This window comes from Entelurus aequoreus, linkage group LG23 (assembly GCF_033978785.1).
Source record: "Entelurus aequoreus isolate RoL-2023_Sb linkage group LG23, RoL_Eaeq_v1.1, whole genome shotgun sequence".
Taxonomy (NCBI): Eukaryota; Metazoa; Chordata; class Actinopteri; order Syngnathiformes; family Syngnathidae; genus Entelurus; species Entelurus aequoreus.
The window spans coordinates 14,278,476-14,303,490 of record NC_084753.1 but is presented as its reverse complement, the minus strand read 5'-3'; the positions used below and the strand labels follow the sequence as shown (position 1 = coordinate 14,303,490).

Here is a 25,015-nt window from a genome sequence, read left to right as displayed (position 1 = left end):
TATGTATACTGTAACTATGCTGCTCATTAGGCTCTTACAAACATTTTATTAACTACTAAACTTTTGTCCATTTAAAAGTAAGGACAGGAAAAGTGCAAAATAAAGCATGTATATTTTTTTATGTAAAAAAAAAAAAAAAAAAAGACAGTTAAAATAGCACTAACAAAAGACAATAAAACAACAAATCTAACTTGCTCAAAAAAAAAGAATCAAGCATTTTGTGATTATGTGTTTAAAAAGCTTCACACTGATATATTAATGATTATTGATTAACTCCTGGCATTTTTAGCATTTTAATAAGACTCCATGAATACAATTGTACCATTGGTTCATTCTTAACAATTTAGCTATCTAATATATCGTATGTTCATTTTTTAATCTATTGATACCGGCGCATTGGTGCCTTATGGTACATTCGTTGTTTTGGCTTTCTTCATTGCTGCTTGAAAAAGTACTTGAATTTATGTAGACAAAAATTAGCTGGCGGACATTGGCTAAAATAATAAGTCAAATCCATTTTTCACACAACTTTGTCTTACAGTTGTTCGCAAGTGAGCAAGGTACAAGCCAACAATCTTACCGAGCTGAGACCGCTTCCTCCAGATGTCCGACATTCCTCTGCTTTAAATGCTCCTGTATCAGAGATGTAGCGTCAGAAAAACAAGACCAGCTTTGCAAAATTAGCAAGGAATGTATATTTCTAACAAGAATAGGAGGAAATAGTTCCAGACTTTACATGTTTTCATCCGCGATGTTGATGCGAGTGGCGGTTTTGACTCGCGTCCTCCGGAAATACACGAGGAATGCACCCCTAGTATGTGTATGCTAGCAGCCCGAAAATGAAATAGTGGCGTTTTTTACTCAGTTACACTTAAGTTTTTGGATAAATTATATCTCTCAGAATAGTTTTAATGCAACATATGTTTACGTTTTCTCATACTCAGTTACATTGAATTTTGATCCAATTGCTCCATTTATTCATGTCATTATATTTATTCATAATCTATTGCTTACTCTTCGCAAAGACTAATTATTTGGTTCGCCAGAGAGACCCTCTCCCGGCGGGCACTGTCACACGTCTCGCCAATTCAACATAAGCACTTGTGACCTCGGACTCCATTTCACCAATCAAACGCAGCCTGGCAGTCACATGACCATGGTCTGTTCACATTTGAGCCTAAAAGAAAACTCTTCCAGCTAGAGAAAACATGTTGCGGTAAGTTGTAGATGTTTTTTTGTGTTTCAGTCGTGTATAGGGATGTAACAATATGACCAAAAAAACATTCTTATCGCAGTACTGTGCTCAAAATTTACTTAAATACACTGAAATCTTTTGACCAAGTTATTTAAAAAAAAATTAAATACATAGGCACATTGTTAGAAACCCCATCATTTTGCTTATTTTGTGTTTCTTATGCTTTACTGATTGTGTTTTAGTCTCAGTTGTTTATCTGGTTTAATAGCTATTATTGTTTTAAACATGTGTTTGTACTGTAGCACTATAAAATGTATTTAAATGAAAAGTGTGTAACAAGTAAAATCTGTTATTTTTTAATTATTTTTGGCGGGCGTTGTGTCCTACTCAGTTCAGCAGTCCTTGAATTCTACATAAAAACACCTCTGTCTCGTATTCCTAAGTATACAAGGATCATTCTGTTCAAGTGAGCACAGCTTGTAGGTTTAATGTATACAATTGAACATCTTAATTGCTCCGATAGTAATGCGTTTATTTCAGTTTAAATTGGGATATCAATCAATCAAACTTTATTTATAAAGCGCTTTTCATACATAAAAGAAATGCAATGCAAAGTGCTTTACAAAGTTAAAAACAATACCCCGGTGACCCATATCCCCCATTATCACATACGTACACCCGGACACAGATACTGTTCGGGAGCCTGTAAAGGACTGTATATTTACTTTAGGGGGATGCTCTAATTTTCACTATTTACCAAATAAAGATAGTCTAGGAGAGAGTGAGAGGACACCACTTATATAGTTAACAATTTACTATACAATATAACATACAATAATCTGACAATAATGAACACATTGATTACACTCATACACTCATCCCCACTCACACGCTACCTCCCCAATGAAAGCTCCCGCACTAAACCAATTACACAACACACACACACAGTCCAACCTGGGCCCCTTGGCTGGGCCAGAAGATAGTCTGTTGTGGTCCTGCTGCATCGTTGGTGCACGTAGGGTGGGGGTGGTGAGTTGCAAATGCTGGATACCAAGGGGGCGTTGGAGAGGGGGGACACCTCCCGTTGTAGAGTAGAGAAGGGAGGGGGGGGCTCGGCCGTGCTTCCTCTTAGCTCCCTCACGAGTCTAGTCTGGAGCGAGAGGAGAACCAGCCTCGTCCTGGGTCACCTCTCTGTCGACTAGCCCGTGAGCGCGAGCCACTAACACTCGTACCTCGCGCTGTCCACTTCCCTCGCAGCAAGGTAGCCACGATAGCACACAACTAAACTCTACAACGTTCTCCAAACAATAAATAGTCCCAGGGGAGAGTGTCTCTTAACTTAACTTAGTCCGAACGTGACTGAACCTGGCGTTCGTGAAGTCACGTTGCAGCCAACAAACACAGGTGCGAGCTGCGGTGAGCTAACTAGCCGTTAGCATGCGCTTCACCTCCTACTGGCAACGTGAAGCGCCCAAAACGTCCTTAAACTTAAACTAGTGCACTGGCACTTAACTGTCACTTATAACAAACTTAAATACAACGCTTAAGAGTACTAGTTACGTATCTGATCTGCAACTGTGGTGAACTCTATCTCCGGGTAGTATTACCGACGCTCCGCTGCCTGTCAAATGCCGGAGCTCTTTTAAACACTTTTTTTACCTGCCGGCGGAAACGGAAGTGCCCGTAACCATGGCAACCGTAACCGTGGCAACGGTTAAACAACTCTAAAGAAAATACATTTCACCTTACCAAACAACACATATGAAATAGAAATAAATAATAATAATTAATCCCTTAACAGAAATGATTCATCTATAGAACTAAAATGGACAATTTATACAAATATGAAAACCTTCAGAACAGATACCAAACACAAACACACACACAACATACACACATATGCAACTATATGGACAAATGATTGCATGGCTGAGTACAGAGGAGACATGTGAGTACACACTATCACAGGAGCCATCTGCACCAGGAGGTCATCAGACCATGGCCACCAGGACGCTGACACAAAAGCGCCCCCACAAGCACGGCTGATAACCCGAGGCAGATGGTTCATCTGAGGAACGTTGGAAAAATACAAATAATAAAACTCATAAAATAGTAAGAACCATGAGTAGAGATAAAGAATAAAATACAAATAAGACATATGAAGATTTATAGAAAAAAAATAATAACAAATTTTAAAAAATAAAATAAAAAAGAAGAATATACAGTAAATAAATAATAAATAAATAGAACTAAATACAATCTTGCATTACTAATAGGATAAAAAGTTAAATACAAATGATCAGGTAAAAGCCAAATCAAAAATGTTAGTATTTAAGCTAGCCAGCTGGTACCAGTCAGTCCGTGAGTTGATCAATGCTTAGTGCACTTTTTCGATCATTTTAATTCAAAACTGTAAAATCAACCGTCTGGGTTATCGTTATTACCGTTAATCGTTACATCCCTACCTGCGCATGAGCTAACATTAGCCCTGTTATAACTTCATAAGTAGGGTGGACAACGGATTCGATACTTTTTTGGCACCAGCCGGGACTACCGGGCACCAATTCACGTAGGATCCAGCGGTCACGTCTGTTTGAATTAGCACTTGCAAGCAACGTTCCCTCTAAGGTGCGCGCCTGCGCAATTGCGCACTGCTCAAGCATCCTCTGCGCACAGCAAATATATGCAGCGCACCAAATCAAATCCCATCTGAATTCTAAACAAAATAAACACATTTATTCTGTATAATTTTGCAATGCAACTTTGAGTGACAGTGACAACAAGCGGCCATAACGGTGTTCGTCAACACCGTTCAATTGAACACCGTTCAATTATTGTAACGTCTATCGAGATGCTTCGAGGACAGGAATTATATCGATCACTTTATTGAGCAAAACTGTTTATATTCGGCCATAACCACACCAAAAACATGAGTAAAAAACTTCTATCTCGAAAAACTAGTCATTTTCTGCCGTACAAACCAGGCCAAAACCAACTTGTCATCTGTCACCAACACGCATACCACTAAGCCACTGGCGCGTTTATGGCCACACAAAAAGTCGGACAACTCAAACACCACACAAAGTTACACTATGACTCCTCAGTCATACGTGTGCTTATTCTACTGTCATTTATTATCAATGTTAATTTATTTATATTAATCATGGAATGCTGTTACTAGAGAAAGTAACAGGAATGCACACTTCATCCTATGCTTACATTTCATTGTGCAACATGAGGATGTTTAAGGGGAACTAAATGTGATCTCTGAAAGGGGTACAAATTATTTCCAAAGCAGGACCCCCACCCAGACATATTGTACAATACTAATCCATAGCTTATGAAAAACAAGATTTCTTTTATTTTCATTACAAGTAGGCCAAATCACTAATATTACAAAATAATCTCATGAAAATGACTCCTCTCATTTGAGTGTTATTATAAAAGATTGGTTTGAGACAGGTGTGCTGCTGGTATTGCCACGTGTGATGTTGCTCACATGTGCTCCACTGAATGCTCAAGGAGTTTTTGTGTTTGCTCAGACACATGAACAATTAGAGGGAACATTGCTTGCAAGTGGCGAATACTTGCCAGACCTTGACAGGAAAACAGGCCATTTAGTGGCGGACATGCTCTTACTAATCTTGCAACCTGTCAATGTTTCATGACAAAAACCCAACCAATAGAAAAGGCTCTAAAGTGTGGCTCGTCTTTTCCAAATGCGATCCCGATGCAGATTAGGCTCTCTGAAATATTTGTGACGCAAAAATCAAGGTAAATGGCGGGAATACTTCCAATCTGAGGAAGCACCTGGTTGAACATATGTTTGTTTGTTTTTTAATGGCTGAAGAGTGCAGATTTTGTGACAGCCAAGTTAGATGTACGGTTGCAACTCGGCTGCAGCCAACAACACTGGGGGAAGAAATGGCTTTAAAAATTGGTGACAATAACAGCGACATCATCATCCTCTACGTCTGCTCCAGGTAAAAAGTCTACTGTGTAAGAATACGTTAGCTTTGCATTTCAACTTGCAATAGCTTAACCTGCAATAGCTTAATCAGCTTGGTTCCTCGTACTGTACTTTGTAATGTTAATGTAAAGTTTTTCTTCATTTTCATTTGTAGTTTAATACTTTTAAAAACAGTTTTAATTGCTCTTTATTTTTGCTAGGACCCCCTGCACATATTTCCCAGATGGAAAAAGAAAGGAGTACATGGAGCCGGGTTTTATTTTGTGCAATACTATGAAAATAACGCTGCATTGTTGTAGTTAAGTGTTTTTATGTTGAATACATTTGCAAAACAATTGCAAACATGTTACTATACAAATAATTGGATATTGTTTTGATACATTTGATAATCGATCAATAAAGACAAATAAATATGGTCAATTTAAACAATTTAAGATTTCAAATTGTATTTGTGTAATACACAAACAAAAATTACCACATGAACACACACTAAAGTACCATAAATTGGTACCGTTGAGTACCGGTCTCGATTACCAGGTACCGGGAACGGATACTGTATCGATTCAAATGTGAACGGTACCCATCCCTATACATAAGTGACTGTAAAATGTGCATCTTTTGTAGTAAATGTTGTGGTAGTGTCTCTTTGCCTCACGCAAGCACACTCTCACTCACACACACACACACACACACACACACACACACACACACACACACACACACACACACTCACACACACACGCACAAACACCAACTGTGATTGTAGTACAAGTACCATTAAAATAAATCAGAAGTTATTCAGTACTTGAGTAGTTTTCTTCATCTGAACACTTACTCTTAATCAAGTAATTATTTGGATGACCACTTTTTATTTTTACTTGAGTCAATTATACTTGAGTCATTTTTTTTGTTACGCACCCCCTGGAAGAAGAAAACATTTGGCCCTCCCCCTACCACCCTCATTCAACGCTGCGACTATAAATAGTATAAATTGTCTATAACATTTGTATATGCACACCTCTGCATAACATTCAATCCTTATTAACATTAAAGAAAACAAAACGGAAAAAAAATATATAGATCAACTTACAACAAAGAATAACTTTATTTACCGTATTTTCCGCACTATAAGGCGCACCGGATTATAAGGCGCACCTTCAATAAATGGCCTATTTTAAAACTGTGTTCATATATAAGGTGCACCGCATTATAAGGCGCACCGCATTATAAGGCGCATAGAATAGACGCTATAGTAGAGGCTGGGGTTGCGAGACATGTTGTGGCTCAATATTGGTCCATATATAAGGCGCACCGGATTATAAGGCGCACTGTCAGCTTTTGAGAAAATTTGAGGTTTTTAGGTGCGCCTTATAGTGCGGAAAATACGGTACATTGTTTTTTAGTCTGTAACAGAAAATATTTAAACTGCATCAATTTGTCTGAAATGAAAAAAAAAATCCTTATTTAAACTATAGACATTTTTTGATCGACTTCAACCATTTGATAGTGAAAAATGAAATTAAATAAACTCAAGAAATAATATTAAATTCAAATTGATTAGCAACATTAACTTTAAAACACTTTAACCTACAAAACCAAAATTATTTGTGCTGATTTAGTTTTGTTTTATCAAAATGAGGAAGTCAAGAATAATGGTTCAAATTAGGGCTGGGCAATATATCGAATATACTCGGTATATCGCGGGTTTGTCTCTGTGCGATATAGAAAATGACTATATGGTGAGTATTCGAGTATACGTTCTCACGCAGTTGCTTTTAGCTGCGGGGATTACACTACAGGCGTTTTTCACTCTTTCTTGTCCCTCCTTCTCACAGAAAGATAAAACAAGCGCACCTTCTTACATACGTCACATACTGTCGTGCGTGCAACGTCATACGCTCTCGCGGAGCAGAGACGTAGCAGCCTGGGTAACGTTAGCTGTGGTGCTAACGGAGCGGTGCGAGTGGTAATACGAGAGAAAGAAGGTGCGAATTTGGTAACAAATGGAGGAAGAATTAATTCCCAAGAAAAACAGCACAGGGTCCATCGTCTGGCGGTGGTTTGGCTTCAAGCGGGAAGATGTTGAACAGACAACCGTAATATATCAAGTATGCCGCAAAAGCGTTGCTACAAAAAGTAGCAGCACTACTAATTTGTAGCATCATTCGAAAAGTCACCCGCTAGAGAATGAAGAGTGCTTGAAACTACGCATGTCAACATCTCGGCCGGTGCCACACCAACAAGCAACCAGCACTGACCCAATTCAGCCTGGTGTCTTCCATTTCCACATCAACAAAAAATAGTCAACAACAGAAGGAGATAACGTCCGCAGTAACCTACCACATAGCGAAGGACATACACTATTTGATTTCCTATTATGCATCATGCACAAAAATGCATTTTATTTGTTTTAAACTATTGTAGTGGCATTCTGTACAAAAAGTGCACTTTAATTTAGTGTTGTTTTGATATGTCATCTTAGTGACATCATGCACCAAAGTGCACTAATAGCTTGTTTTAAAATGTCTCTGACAATCTTGCACTTTCTGTTTTGAAATGACATGAATGTTTGTGCCACTGCTTAAAGGCCTACTGAAACCCACTACTACCGACCACGCAGTCTGATAGTTTATATATCAATGATGAAATCTTAACATTGCAACACATGCCAATACGGCCGGGTTAACTTATAAAGTGCAATTTTAAATTTCCCGCGAAACTTCCGGTTGAAAACGTCTATGTATGATGACGTTTGCGCGTGACGTCAATGGTTGAAGCGGAAGTATTCGGACACATTGTATCCAATACAAACAGCTCTGTTTTCATCTCAAAATTCCACAGTATTCTGGACATCTGTGTTGGTGAATCTTTTGCAATTTGTTTAATGAACAATGAAGACTGCAAAGAAGAAAGTTGTAGGTGGGATCGGTGTATTAGCGGCGGACTACAGCAACACAACCAGGAGGACTTTGAGATGGATAGCAGACGCGCTAGCCGCCGACCTCACCTTGACTTCCTCCGTCTCCGGGCCGCCGACCGCATCTATGATCGGGTGAAGTCTTTCGTCGCTCTGTCGATCGCTGGAACGCAGGTGAGCACGGGTGTTGATGAGCAGATGAGGGCTGGCTGGCGTAGGTGCAGAGCTAATGTTTTTGGCATAGCTATGTGAGGTCCCGTTGCTAAGTTAGCTTCAATGGCGTCGTTAGCAACAGCATTGTTAAGCTTCGCCAGCCTGGAAAGCATTAACCGTGTAGTTACATGTCCATGGTTTAATAGTATTGTTGATTTTCTGTCTATCCTTCCAGTCAGGGGTTTATTTTATTTTTTTCTATCTGCATTTAAGCCCGATGTTATCACGTTAGCTCCGTAGCTAAAGAGCTTCACCGATGTATTGTCGTGGAGATAAAAGTCACTGTGAATGTCCATTTCGCGTTCTCGACTCTCATTTTCAAGAGGATATAGTATCCGAGGTGGTTTAAAATACAAATCCATGATCCACAATAGAAAAAGGAGAGAGTGTGGAATCCAATGAACCCTTGTACCTAAGTTACGGTCAGAGCGAAAAAAGATACGTCCTGCACTGCACGCTAGTCCTTCACTCTCACTTTCCTCATCCACAAATCTTTCATCCTCGCTCAAATTAATGGGGTAATCGTCGCTTTCTCTGTCCGAATCTCTCTCGCTGCATTGAAAACAATAGGAAAATGTGAGCAGCCCTTCCTCATGTGACGTCACGCTACTTCCGGTAGGGGCAAGGCTTTTTTTTTATCAGAGACCAAAAGTTGCGAACTTTATCGTCGTTGTTCTATACTAAATCCTTTCAGCAAAAATATGGCAATATCGCGAAATGATCAAGTATGACACATAGAATGGATCTGCTATCCCCGTTTAAATAAAAAAAATTCATTTCAGGAGGCCTTTAATAACTGTTTAACAAATACAGTTTTGGTAAATTGACTTAGTTGTGATTTCCCTCTCTGCATGAAAGTTTAAAATGAGCATATATTAATGCAGTATGAACAAGAATGTTTTAATATTGACACATAGAATCATCATACTGCTGTGATTATATGCATCAAGTGTTCATTCAAGGCTAAGGCAAAATATCGAGATATATATCGTGTATCGTGACATGGCCTAAAAATATTGAGATATTAATAAAAGGCCGTATCGCCCAGCCCTAGTTCAAATGATCAGCTTTGTAGTGCACAGCTTTCCGAAGAAGGGTTTGAAGCATGATACTGATCAAGCGTGCTAGCCCTAACCCACCTTTGCTGGAGAATGACAAGATTATTCAATCTGTTTCTTTCATTCCGTTATAGATCATTTAAAAAGTTACAGGCGGATTTTTATCTAGGCTTCATGAAATGTCCCAAATAGGATAAAGAACAAGTGATTACATTTTGGGACCGATCCGGATCATATCTATCCTTGTTACTTAACCTTAACATTTCGGGCTTCAACTTGTGTGACACTCTAATGCAGAGGTGCCCATTACGTCAATCGCGGGCTACCGGTCTAACACGGAGGGTGTGTCAGTCGATTGCCAGAAAGGCATTGAAAAAATAGACCTAAAAATGAGCAATCATCAATCTTCACAATGATGTCACTTTTGTCACTTGATTGACATTCAAGGCACACAAGGTCTTGTGAGAAGACGCTGGCTGCTGCAAGCTCAGTGTGAAGGAAAAAAAGACCGGCAGCAAGGCGAGAGACACATTTTAATTCCACAGACTCTCAAGACGTACCTGTCGTCAATAGCCTAGAGACAGACCGCACAGTTCCTGTCTTCACAATAAAAGTGCTGCTCCATCCTGCCTGCGCTAACATAATAAGAGTCTCAGAAAGCTAGCACACACAAGCTAGCAAGCTACAGAGTTTGCCGTCAATGTATATCTTGTAAAGTGTATAAAAACTAGTATGGAAGCTGGACAAATAAGATGCCAAAAACCAACCTCTTTCATGAGGTATTGGGACAGAAAGGAGGACTTGTTTTTGTCTTCCACAATGTAAATTGGAAAATGTGGAAGTTATCAGCACGACAGTAAATCCTGTCTGGGTCCAATAAATGCAAGTCATCAGAATTAAGTAATACACCAACCTATATTCTTGTCTTCATGAAAGGAGGGAATCTATATGTTAAACATGCTTTTATTCTATTTAAAACACATTTAACATGTTAACTAAAACTTTAAAATAAATAAATATAAATATTATATATATATATATATATATATATATATATATATATATATATATATATATATATATATATATATATATAATATTATATATATATATATATATATATATCTATATCTATATATATATATATATATATATATATATATATATATATATATATATATATATATACAGTCGCGATCAAAAGTTTACATACACTTGTAAAGAACATAATGCCATGGCTGTCTTGAGTTTCCAATACTTTCTACAACTCTTATTTTTTTGTGACAGAGTGATTGGAGCACATACTTGTTGGTCACAAAAAACATTAATTAAGTTACTGAGGTTACTGGGGTTTATCCGTTAAACAGTGCTCAATTCCCGAGTAGAGCGGACTTTTATAGCCTCCATGTTTTTTCCTGACCGAAGGAATATATACACACACATATATACAGTATATATATATATATATATATATATATATATATATATATATATATATATATATATATATATATATATATATATATATATATATATATATATATATATATATTGACGGAACCAGATTTTTTACATACCGTATTTCCTTGAATTGGCGCCGGGAATATAGTATTCGCCTGCCTAGAATTACAGCCGGGTCAAACTCGTTTCGCAAAATAATTAGCGCATGCTTGGCACTTCCGCCGGGTCAAATATGAGTCATTAAATGACTCCCACCTCCAGGTGGTAGAGGGCGCTAGTGATCCTTCTTGCGACTACCAGTACTGCAGGAGACAGGTACTGCAGAAGAAGACAACAAGCAGCAAGCATGCAGCAATTGTTTGCTTGCACTTTTAACATGGAGGATTACATATCTAAAATAAAACCGTTTTCTAAACTGGACTTTCAATCGAAGCAGGAGGTAATAATTAAAGGAATATCTCCAGAGACTTTTAAAATTGAAGAAAGATGAGAAAGACTGCCTTTGATCAGAAGCAGCTGCACATGGACCCATCTACAAGTAAAGGTAAGATCATAATAACGTTTTTTTTATTAAATGTGTTTTTAATGATAAGGTATGCGCCGGAGTGAGAAGAGGTTTTAAAATAATTAGAGCATGCTTGCTCATTCCGCATGGTTTTGGTAACCGCAGGAGTGAGAAGAGGTTTTAAATTAATTAGCGCCCCTGCGGCTATTCAAGGAAATACGGTATATCGAGATGCGAGAGGTCCCGGGTTCATATCCCGGACGAGCCCCCAAATTGTTGCGTTGACCAGATGTTCCTCCAGGGAATTTAAGTTTCTGGTCACTCCCAAATTCTTTTTATGGCACATAAGCTGAAGTTTAAATTGATCACCAGGCAGTAGTTGGTATTTTGTGGTTTATTCTCAAAGCTTTGACAATAATGAGACCAGCCTTGCATAACCCATTCAGATGTGTGGCTCTACCCGGTCTGCCTCGCTTCCCCCTTCACGTTCTCTCCTACCCCCCTCTTCCCCTCCCTCCTCCCCACCTCGTTATGTCTACTGTTTGCATTCCAATGCTTCAAGGCCTACACACAGTACTTTGTAGACTGAACTGGAAAAACACTAGCTGTTTTGTAATATGACTATGGAAGTAAAGAAGTAACACTTAAATATCGATATATGTAAAAAATGTGGTTCCGTCAATATATATATGTGTATATATACATATATATATATATATATATATATATATATATATATATATATATATATATATATTTGAAGATGAGGTAGATCACCTTGACTTGGTCATTTGAAAAGTAACTCGCCTGCTGAAAAAGTGTGGGCACCCCTGCTCTAATGTATCCTAAACATAATAAATTAGATTTCTTTAATGCATTTGTTATTAAATATTATTATTAATTTAAAAAATACATATTTATGTACTGTATGTTAATAATTAAATTGTTTTTAATTACCTTTTTTGTCTTCTTTTGAACTGGCTCATTCTTGTACACAGCTGCTGGCTAGTCATTATCTTCCAGTGATGTAAACAAAGGAGCCTGGCTATGTAACAGTAAGCGTTTCAATGTCACATGATACACCAAATTACATGCAGTGTGTGTCATGTGTACTAATTGGTACTCAGCTGTTACGTGACATGCACTGTTTTTGTTTTTATCAGACTGTAAATGTTTTTTTATTATTATGACTGGGTGTACCTTTCATAATTTACGCATCAAATGCAGTTATTTAAATGCGGACAGATTTGTCTTGATAAAAAACAGATTTTGATTAATTGAATGCACGCTAATATTGTGGCCTCTACATTGTGGCTATTTCAGGCTCTGTTTATTAGATGTGAGAAAATGCAGTGAAGTGAATACTGCAGAGGACATCTTCTTATATGATGTTCAGACATTAGTAGTGTTGCATAACTGTGACCTCCAGCTCTGCTGCCGTTGACTCGGGTACAGTTCCCTCCGCCCCTTCCTAACATCCACCTACAATATCCTCTGTAATTATTCTGCTCGCACGGCTTCAGACATCAAGCCGGCTTTGTTGTTCAACAAGCTGTTGGCACTTGTTGGGATGTTCCAACCCCGTCAGCTGAGGAGAGAACATGTAAGAATGCTTGGGGGAGCATGTAGAACGATTACTTGGTTTCATTCCTGTCTGTAATGAACGTGCTCTGGTAATATATTGCCACAACCATCAGCATCATAATAACATTGTTATTTTTGTTTTGTTTTTATTATTTGCCTTGTTATATTTTATGTCTAAAATCATATTGTTGTTTATAATATAATGAAAAGTATTATTTTATATATATATATATATATATATATATATATATATATATATATATATATATATATATATATATATATATATATATATATATATATATATTATATAATTATGATTTTGTATTATTATTATTATTCTGCCCTTCCTGAATGTTGGTAATTAGTTTAGGAGATAGGTAAATGTCCTTTAAAGAGAATCTGCACTTTTTTTTTATTTTGTCACTTACAATATTTATGTGAAACTAGAACACATATGTTTTTCTTTTTTCATACATTCTAATTAGTAATATACCAGGTGACGAACGGATGTGACAATAAACGTTAGAACGATTAAGCGCAATTTACATGCGTAACATTCAACCCTTATTAACATTAGAGAGAAAACAAAACAGAAACAAATATATAGATGAACCTAAAACAAAGAATAACGTTATTAACATTGTTTTTTAAAACTCCCCACAGTCAGTATTGCCGTTTTAGAGTAAAATTATCGTAAAATCTTAATTGATAACAATGCTCATTGACTGGAAAAGGAAGATAGCGCTAACTAGCAAATGCTAGCATTAAAACAAGAAACATTAACGTCTTTCTCTGTTAAAAAACGAAATTCCCCAATTTGAACTGTGACATTCCCCAATCTAAACGTGCATGAACAAATTACTGTCTGAACAACAAAGATATTCAATTGTGAACATTAAACCTACAAGACGTGCTCTCTTAAACAAAAAGATCGATCGAAGGAATATGACAACAGAAAGTGAATTTGCGTGACGTCACATAAAGCAGACATGACGCACCCAACACACGTATTTTTTCTTTATTTTTACAAATTAAAACGGAAGATGGTAAAAAAATTTAAACGCTCAAATGAAAATTAGTATGGCTCTTAAGCAGCCAGAACAATATTATTTACAACATATTTCTTCTGCCAAGAAACTATATTGTGTGGCTATTTATTTATTGCATTTCATTGATTAAATAAAACTTGGTTAATGAGAACCGTGATCATTTTGGTGGCAATAACCGTGACATAACATTTTTAATATCGTTAAATCCATTTCCATCCATTTTCTACCGCTTGTCCCTTTCGGGGTCGCGGGGGGTGCTGGAGCCTATCTCATTTCCATACGTACATAACTGCGCCTATAAAGCGCTCTAAAAAACATAACCTCTATCAACGTTTTATATACATTCTTTAAATACATATGTAATGTAGTAACAGGCACATTCATAATAACATGTAGTATTTATATGTTTTGCTTATTTCAAGCATATGGCAGCGTATACATTTCACAGATGCATCACAAAGTTCGCTTTTCCTTTCAACAACAACAACACTACTAATAATGACAGACTTTATGAGAGACAACAACGACTACTTTGGGACAAAACATGATCCATAAACTTATATTTTTGAGCCTGAATAGAAGGAGAATGATCTACACATTTTAGAATTTCTGTGATAAGTAACTATATTGCTAAGTGCAAAACAAGATATACAAACTACGTGACTACATAATAAAACAATCACTTACTGTACAACGTCTGCTCTCGCTTGGATGCCGACAGATGGGATGTTTATATCTTCCCGTTTAGATAAAGAATTTCTCTTTATCCCTACGCAGGTAAAAAATAAATAAGGTGGACACAAACAGGTGTCTTTTCGTGTCTTCCGTCTACAACTTTGGATAATTCCTTAATATGTTCCAGTTCCATTCACACATTTAAGAAACCCTTTAAGACCAATGTCTTGAAAAAATATATATCACTCTTGAATCAACAGAGTAGTTAATACTATGATCAATGTTAATTAAAAACTAAATGTGGGATGTAAATAATAATGGAAGTATAATTGTTTGTATATAGTATATAATTGGTACAAAGGTTTAACACGTGTACAAGGATATTTCACATACCTTTACTGTGTATATAATTGAACAGTGTTTATGTTGTGTACAATGTGCATTTATAATATGTTGTGCAAAGGAAATTTCATAATTTTTGGAAGCTCATCTTGTATTTGACATTGTTTATAGGGTTAGGCGCAATAAGTGTTCAACTTCAGCCTAAACCCTTTCGGTCTGCAACATTTTCAATTTATGAATGTACAACTGTTTGTTTATGTAAAACTGTTTGTTTATTTTGTTGACCACTGACCGAAGAAATAATAAACTAAACTAAACTATACCGGTGAGAGGCATGATTTCTAATCTACAAATAACTTTCACCAACTCTGAGGCGATGCAGCAGCTCACCGGCTCAGTATGTCAATATAGCAGAGGTAGTTACCTTTCTGTGATCACGGCGCAGCTAAAAGTAGTTCCTCTGCATTAGTGCTTCTAATAACAATATCCCTAATACGTAGTTAAAATGCAAGTTACAACAAAAATGGAGCATTTTGGCATTTTTTAAATGTTTTTTTTAAATCGGCATTATGGGCGAAACAGTTGGTCCGTTCCATTACTGGGAAGTCGACATTTCAACTGGAACACCCTTCGAGGTCGGATTTCTGACTCTGAAAGTCGCGGCATTTTCACCACCCCCGAGTTTGTTTCAAAGATGGCTTCTCCGGATGTAAACAATGATACCCGCTTCTACAATATCCGTTATTAGCACTTTTTGATTAGTTTTTCTTACAGTAAATCAGCCATATACAATGTAGTGTTGTACTTTTATATGTAGTAATGTCACTGTAGAGAAAACGACATTTATTTCATGTGATATATGCACTGCACATCGCGACTAATAGCGTTGTTGTTTTCTCTTCATCCGCCATGTTTGAAGGTTTTTTTGATTGATTGATTGAAACTTTTATTAGTAGATTGTACAGTACAGTACATATTCCGTACAATTGACCACTAAATGGTAACACACAAATAAGTTTTTCAACTTGTTTAGGTCGGGGTCCACGTTAATCAATTCAGGGTAAAGGTGATTGATTGATTGATTGATAGTTGTATTAGTAGATTGCACAGTACAGTACATATTCCGTACAATTGACCACTGAATGGTAACACCCGAATAAGTTTTTAAACTTGTTTAAGTCGGGGTGCACGTAAATCAATTCAAGGTTGCAGAAAGAGTGCATATTTTCCCCTGAGTTGTTTATATACGGACAAAGGAAAGCGCAAAAATAGCTTTTGTGGATGTGGACATCTTAATTTCCGACAGCTGTGACGTCATTCTTCCAACTTCTGAGGTAAATGTGCCAGGGGAGACAGGGCCTTCTCTGTGGTTGGCCCTAAGCTCTGGAACACTCTGCCCCTCCATGTTCAAACTGCTTCCACAGTGGAGTGTTTTAAGTCTAGTCTTTAAGACCCACTTTTATTCTTTGGCTTTTAACACTACGTGAGTTGTGTGGTCTTCTGTCCTCTGTTGTTTTTTTTAAAATAAATTTTGATTTCTATTTAAAGTTTTAATTGGTTTACCCTTTAAAATCGTTTTTAATCATATTTTTATATTGTTTTTATATTGGTTTTATATGTATTTATTTTTTGTTTTTATTCAGTCATTGGTGGAGCATAATATTGTTTTTAACATAGCTGTGCAGCACTTTGGAAACATTATTGTTGTTTAAATGTGCTATATAAATAAAGTGGATTGGATTGGATTGTGTACTCCCATTAGCTGCGTTGTTAGCCACTTTGTACTTGCCGTATATCACACATTGCAATGCATGAAAAAATAAAACATATTTGTATTAAATAAGGATTGTGAATGATAGGCAACATTTAAAAAAAGTGCAGTTCCCCTTTAACTAAAAAGAACTCCCAAGTTGAGGTCGTTGATGGTCTTCAAATGCAATTACTGAAAAAACTAAGAACATAAAAGAAAGTAATTAACCCTCACCCAAATATACACATGAAATGTCAGAATATAAGAAGCACGTTAAAGCGACAATACAGCTTGATATGAACTGAAATGAGCAAACCATACAGTAAAAAAAATTAGCGCGTTTGCCGCTAGCTTGATGCTAACATACAATAGAGTTTACCATTGACAGGCTAACGGAAATTAGCATCGAAATCGAAATCTTTTTTAAACTGTTGCAAACGTCTATTCAATGAGTTTTTGAGCGAACAAGCTTGCCATAAAAGAGCATATGTATGATTACTTACAGGCGTATATTACCAGAAATCTGTGGAAGTGAAGCTATATGACTGCTGACTTTGTGCTATAAGATAGCCTGCTAACTGGCTACGGAAGCCTGTTGCATCAAACTCAAACTCGAACGCTCAAACAAATAACAAAACACCAACATTCAGGGAGTGTAGAAAATTAATATTAGATGAATTTTAATCGATCTGTCACAGCTAGCGTTGATAAAATTACTTTAAATAGCTACTTTCCCCCACCAATTAAAAAAAATGGCTAAAGTAAGGGAATTATTTATTAATAAATGTAATTAGTTACCAGATATAGTTAATATTGAACCAGTTTCATGTAAAACCCTCCATCCATCCATTTTCTACTGCTTGTCCCTTTTGGGTATGCAGGGGGTGCTGGAGCCTCCAAGTATTTAAATCCAAAACATCTGTTATCAGCAGTTATCTGAAACATACTTATCGTACTATGTGTCGGATGTGACGGACTGTTTCTCCGTTTATCTACGCGTGCGGCGTTCCAAAACACATACACTCCACAATATTGTACAAATAAAAATGGGATCCATGTACGGTGTCAAAAGAGTGCCAAAATTTACATGCATAGAAACACTCTCTGCAGGAACATGGCCTTTTTGCGCTTGTGCGGATAGTTTGTGCTCGCGCTGTGTTTCTCTGTTCCTTTCTGCATGCGGCGTTGCAAAATACAGATTTACTCCAAAATCTAGTACAAAGATGGGATACGTGTAAGGGGTCAAAATACTGCCCAAATCCACTCGTATAAAAACCATTGTGTTTTTTTCCCTGTGCGCTAAACACTGAAGTGCTGCAAGCAGTGCTTTAAAACATACCTAACTAGCGGCTAACCTCCCTCCACAGTGTTTTAGCTACTTCTAAATCACTAATCATCGCCTCCATGGCGACAAATAAACTAGTATCATCCCTGCAGGACGAGGAGTGACTAACACTAAACACACCGTAGGAGGATACAATAGCTAACCGCTAACAGCAAGCTAGCGCTCTTGAATGTAAACAAATGTGTGGATCTATACAAATATCGACTGTAATGATATAAAGTACAAGAGCCCTATGTAGTCGATACTACAATACATCGATATTTCTTATTATCACAAAATCTTTTGTCTTTATTTTTTTTGTTTATAATCTCGGGAAATACGACCCTGCATGACACAGAAAGGACTTTAATTATGGCCAATCTATGATCCTGTAACTACTTGGTATCGGATCCATACCCAAATTTATAATATCACCTAAAACCTTTGTAAGTATAAAACTACAGAAGAATAAGTGATTATTACATTTTAACAGAAGTGTAGATAGAACATGTTAAAACAGAAACAATGAACAAGTAGATTAATAATCAATTTTCTACCGCTTGTCGCTCATAATTTTGACAAAATAGAATGAGAAATGACGCATTGTTACTGCACACGTCAGCAGCCAAATTAAAAGCCTTTGTAAACTGTTTGCTATGTTGTCTAGTATGTTCACAATGTTATTTAATGCCAACATTCTTCTTTGACTGCAATAAGAAACATATGATTCATGTATCATAAGATTTTCTGTTAAAATAAAGACAATAATTCAATGTTTTGTGGTCCCTTTGTATTGAAAAGTATGGAAATACATATTAGTACCTGTGCCGATACCAAAATATTGCAATCGGGACAACACTGGGTAGGATTTATAGTATGTATAGGGTCAAAACAGTGCCAAAATCCGCATAAAAACACATATATTGTGTGTATTCATCAATAGCGGTTGTCCTCTCAATATTGATGATATCAATAATCCATGAGTTGAACTCACCAATGTTACCTTCTAGTGTTGTTATTGTGTAATCATCAGTCATCCTTTCTTGGAGGCCTTACTCCAATGTCACAATACATTACAGTCACAACCCCCAAAAAGCAACGCCCTCTTGTCATATAGCGCTGTAGGCCCGCTGTGTCACATGTGCCATCAACCTTGAAGCCTCAAGGCTGCTTTGACAGCCCAGGAAAAAAAAAAAAATATATATATATATATATATTGTATTGTTTTGTTTGTGAGCAACTTTGGTACAGATGTGCTCATCAATGTTGTATTGCGTGTACTGTATAGCGTCTGAAATAAAATGTAAATGATGTGGTATTGTACTCATACATTACATCTTGAAAGTATTCACAGCGCTTCACCTTTCCCACTTTTTATTATGTTACACCTTATTCCAAAATGGAATAAATTAATTTGTGTCCTCAAAATTCTACACACAATACCCCATATTGACATTGTGGAAAGATATTTTAAAACAAAATTGCAAATGTATTGAAACTTTTAAAAAAAACTACAAAATATAAGTATTCACGGCCTTTGCTCAATGCTTTGTTGAAGCACCCTTGGTAGCAATTACAGCCTCAAGTATTTCTTTGGGAAGTTTCACCCATTCCTCTTTGCCTGCTCCTCTCACGCTCCATCAGGTAGGATGGGAAGTGTTGGTTTTCATTCAGGATGTCTCTGCAAATTGCTGCATCCATCTGAGTCTAGTCAGGGAGGTGGCCAAGATCCCGATGGTCACTCTGTCAGAACTGCAGTATTTATCTGAGGAGAGAGTAGAACCTTCCTGCAGGCCTGTATAGTATACAGTAGTAGCAAACACGGAAGCCATTTATTCGGTGGTCTGATGAGACTATTGAGGTCTTTGGTGTGAATGCCAGGCGTCTTGTTTGGAGGAAACCAGGCACCGCTCATCACCAGGCCAATACAATCCTTACAGTGAAGCATGGTGGTGGCGGCATCATGCTGTGGGGGTGTTTTTCAGCAGACTAGTCAGGATAGAGGGAAAAATGAATGCAGCAATGTACAGAGACACCCTGGATGAAAACAAACGCTTTCCATCCAAGCTGATGGAGCTTGAGCTTCAATATGACTTGAGGCTGTAATTGCTGCCAAAAGTGCAGCAACAAAGTATTGCGCAACTGCTGTGAATACTAACAAAAAAGGTTTTTTTTCGTTTTTTATTTTTGATACATTTTCAACCTTTTCACATTGTCATGATGGGGTATTGTGTGTAGAAAACATAACAAAATGTGGACAAAGTGAACCACTGTGAATATTTTCCGGATGCACTGTAACTGCATTGAGTAGATTTTTCAAAAAAGGACTTAGACTTAGACAAACTTTATTGATCCACAGAGGAAATTGTTTCACACAGTAGCTCAGTTTCAAAGGATGGAAAGGGTAAGGATGGAAAGGATAATGCAGGTATTAAGTAGACTAAAAATGTACCATAGTAGCAATATAAAATATAACATATGTAATATTTACAAATGTATATATACAGTAAATAATATATACTGATATATTATATTGTTATATAATATATACGCTATGTCCTGGGCATGACGTTAAAGTGCATTCGGCAGTGGAGGCTTCTCTATGGGGTCTTGGGGCACTAGGAGGTTAAAGGCCCACTGAACTACTACCGACCACACAGTCTGATAGTTTATATATCAATGATCAAATCTTAACATTGCAACACATGTCAATACGGCCGGGTTATCTTACTAAAGTGCAATTTTAAATTTCGCGCAAAATATCCTGCTGAAAACGTCTCGGTATGATGACGCCTGCACGTGACGTCACGGATTGTAGAGGACATTTTGGGACAGCATTGTGGCCAGCTATTAAGTCGTCTGTTTTCATCGCAAAATTCCACAGTATTCTGGACATCTGTGTTGGCGAATCTTTTGCAATTTGTTCAATGAACAATGGAGACAGCAAAGAAGAAAGCTGTAGGTGGGAAGCGGTGTATTTCAGCCGGCTGCAACAACACAAACACAGCCGATGTTTCATTGTTTACATTCCCGAAAGATGACAGTCAAGCTTTACCATTGGCCTGTGGAGAACTGGGACAACAGAGACTCTTACCAGGAGGACTTTGAGTTGGATACGCAGACGCGGTACCGTGAGTACGCAGCTGTGGCTTCCAAACATTTGATCGCTTGCCCGTACGTGCGTGTCGCTATGTGCATGTCACGTACGTAACTTTGGGGACTTTGGGGAAATATATGTGCTGTATGAACTTTGGGGAGGTGAACGGTACTTTGGGCTGTGGGATTGAGTGTCTTGTGTGGGTGTTTGAGTTGTATTGGCGGGTTATATGGACGGGAGGGGGGAGGTGTTTGTTATGCGGTATTAATTTGTGGCATATTAAATATAAGCCTGGTTGTGTTGTGGCTAATAGAGTATATATATGTCTTGTGTTTATTTACTGTTTTAGTCATTCCCAGCTGAATATCAGGTCCCACCCGCCTCTCACAGCATCTTCCCTATCTGAATCGCTTCCACTGCCCTCTAGTCCTTCACTTTCACCATCCACAAATCTTTCATCCTCGCTCAAATTAATGGGGAAATTGTCGCTTTCTCGGTCCGAATCGCTCTCGCTGCTGCTGGCCATGATTGTAAACAATGTGCAGATGTGAGGAGCTCCACAACCGGTGACGTCACGCGCATATCGTCTGCTACTTCCGGTACAGGCAAGGCTTTTTTATCAGCGACCAAAAGTTGCGAACTTTATCGTCGATGTTCTCTACTAAATCCTTTCAGCAAAAATATGGCAATATCGCGAAATGATCAAGTATGACACATAGAATGGACCTGCTATCCCCGTTTAAATAAGAAAATCACATTTCAGTAGGCCTTTAACCCCTTTACTACTGTTACCCAAGGTGGCCCTTGGCAAAGGACTAGTACCTGACTTCCCCCTAGCCAGAGATACGGTGAAGACCTCAACGGCGGAGCAGGCGGAAGACGGTAGATTTCAGAACTACCACAACTGCTGCGATGGCGGAAGAAGGCTGCAGCAGAAAAGGGTACCCAGTCGTCTTGAACTCCATGCCACTGGACCCTGACCCGATTCTGTCAAGGATCGTGTGGTGACTGTCTGTGCACCAGTCTCCCCACGTAAAACAAAGTCACGCACAGGCATCCTCCATAAAGGGATACACCCCTACCAGGAGGATCGTCATACTTGTTCGAGTGACCGCCGATGATGATGATACGCTATATAACAAATCCCAATTACCATGTACAATATTACAGTATATCTAACAGCTGCAGCAAAAAAATTAATAAATAAATAAAAAAATAAAAAAACTGTACACCTGTGTTCAGTCAGATAAGGGCTGATGAGGATTGCCTTCAGTTAAACTTTTGGATGGATTCAAGCCGGAGTATCTGGAAGGAACCAACGCAGGCACGGGGAGAACATGCACACAGAAAGACTCCGAGCCCGGGGATGGAACCCAGGACCTTTGTATTGTGAGGCACATGGACTAACTGTCACGGCCCGGGCGCACACCAGTGCGCATTCATCTGTGCGCTGCGCTGGGCGCACCTCCAAGAGCACGCCGGCGCGCGTCGCTCCGGCTGCAGCAAACAGCTGAATTCAATCAATCATCAGCAATCAACACACCTGTCGCTGATGAGAGGATCTGCCTTCAAAAGCCAGTGCGAACCTGCATCCTGTGCCAGAACGTACCTGTTTCTGTACAGTAAGCCGATATTCTACTCGATATATGCATACTCTCTCTCTGTGTTTCTCCCCCTCCGTGTTGATTGGTCTCATGTCCCCCTTGTCGTCTTCCAGCAGTCTACCTCTGTTCCCGCGTTACGAGCTGTGTGTCTCGTCCCCCTCTGGTTCTCTGGCTGCACCTTTTAGATCTCGACCTCTCGCCTGGATACGGACTTTGACGCCTCTCTATTGCCCCCGACTTCCTGCCTGTTCACGGACCCCCGAGCCAGTCTTGCCCCTTTTTGGATTTCTGCCTCTCGCTCAACACTACTGGTAACACTCAACATTTAATTCCCACACATAGTCGCACACCATACACACATTTGGGTTAGTTCACACTTCATATTATTGTGTATAAATAAATATAGAGTTAAACGACGTCCCTGTTGTCTGTGCCGTCTTCCTCACCTGTACAACCGTAACACCAACCCCTGTTACACCGTGCTGCCCTGATTTTAATTAGGGATGTCCGATAATGGCTTTTTGCCGATATCCGATATTCCGATATTGTCCAACTCTTTAATTACCGATACCGATATCAACCGATACGATATATACAGTCATGGAATTAACACATTATTATGCCTAATTTGGACAACCAGGTATGGTGAAGATAAGGTCCTTTTTTAAAAAAATTATAAAATAAAATAAGATAAATAAATTAAAAACATTTTCTTGAATAAAAAAGAAAGTAAAACAATATAAAAACGATTACATAGAAACTAGTAATTAATGAAAATTAGTCAAATTAACTGTTAAAGGTTAGTACTATTAGTGGACCAGCAGCACGCACAATCATGTGTGCTTACGGACTGTATCCCTTGCAGACTGTATTGATATATATTGATATATAATGTAGGAACCAGAATATTGATAACCGAAAGAAACAACCATTTTGTGTGAATGAGTGGGAGGGGTTTTTTTTTGAGTTGGTGAACTAATTGTAAGTGTATCTTGTGTTTTGTATGTTGATTTAATAAAAAAACAAAAAAAAAAAAACGATACCGATAAAAAAAAAGTGATACCGATATTTTCCGATATTACATTTTTAAAGCATTTATCGGCCGATAATATCGGCAGGCCGATATTATCGGACATCTCTAATTTTAATCCAATTAAACCAAAATATTCTTCTTCATTATGAATAACTATTCTATGGCCTATAAAGTACAGAACTCAACAAATACTCAAATAGGAATTTTATGAACCATTTAGTGTTCGACTAACCACAATAAAAGAGTCCAAATCCGTGCTAACTTACAAAAACATAGCACGTTCAGATGTGCAATTCCATTCATTCGTAGTCGATGAGAGGAATTGTTTTTTTTATGGACAATGTAAAACCAATATACCACAACATGAGTAAATTAAACCAAATTTCTAGGTATAATGATTGATGATACATTGAACTGGAAATCTCATGTAAAAAATATACAACATAAAGTAGCAAGAAACACGTCAATAATGAATAAAGCAAAACATGTTCTAGACCAAAAATCACTTCATATTCTCTACTGCTCACTAGTGTTGCCATATCTGAGTTACAGTGTAGAAATATGGGGAAATAATTACAAAAGTACACTTCATTCATTAACGGTGTTACAAAAAAGATCAGTTAGAATAATACATAATGTTGGATATAGAGAACATACAAACCCTTTATTTATTGAATCAAAGATACTGAAATTCCACGACATAGTGAATTTGCAAACAGCTAAAATTATACACAAAGCAAACTATAACCTGCTACCCAAGAATATACAACAATTCTTCTCAAAAAAAGAGGAGAAATATAATCTTAGAGAAAATTTTAATTTAAAACATTTGTACACACGTACAACACTTAACACCTTCAGTATATCAGTATGTGGAATTAAATTATGGAATGGATTAAACAAAGCAATCAAACAATGTACTAATATGATCCACTTCAAGAAACTCTTCAAACTTAAAGTGTTTACAAAGTACAAAGAAGAAGAACCATGATAAACATTCTGAATTTATTCCATCCATCCATTCATTCATTCTCAAAATAATCTTACTTATCTCATCATATGAAATATAACTTAGTTCACCAATTATTATTTATTTATTTATTTTTATTGTGATTACTTATGGAGTATATTGTGAATAAATTGAGAACAGGAAGTGAACAAAAGTTTTAGCAACTGTTATGTAAAGGAAAAGGGGTAGGATTAAATAAGCACTGCTTCTTCCTACTCCTTTTCGA

At 37.5% G+C, this 25,015-nt stretch overlaps 1 long non-coding RNA gene across 3 annotated transcripts in view; it reads right to left on the bottom strand.

The window, feature by feature from the left end:
• The window catches only part of LOC133640979 (uncharacterized), a 118,194-nt gene extending 100,886 nt beyond the window's left edge, over positions 1-17,308 (bottom strand). For all 3 annotated transcript variants that reach the window (XR_009824236.1, XR_009824237.1, XR_009824238.1), the window contains exons 1-2: positions 17,226-17,308; positions 581-633 (exon numbers count right to left, since the gene is read on the bottom strand). This is a non-coding gene — a long non-coding RNA (uncharacterized LOC133640979). The remainder of the gene's footprint in view (positions 1-580; positions 634-17,225) is intronic.
• Positions 17,309-25,015: the final 7,707 nt, after the last annotated feature.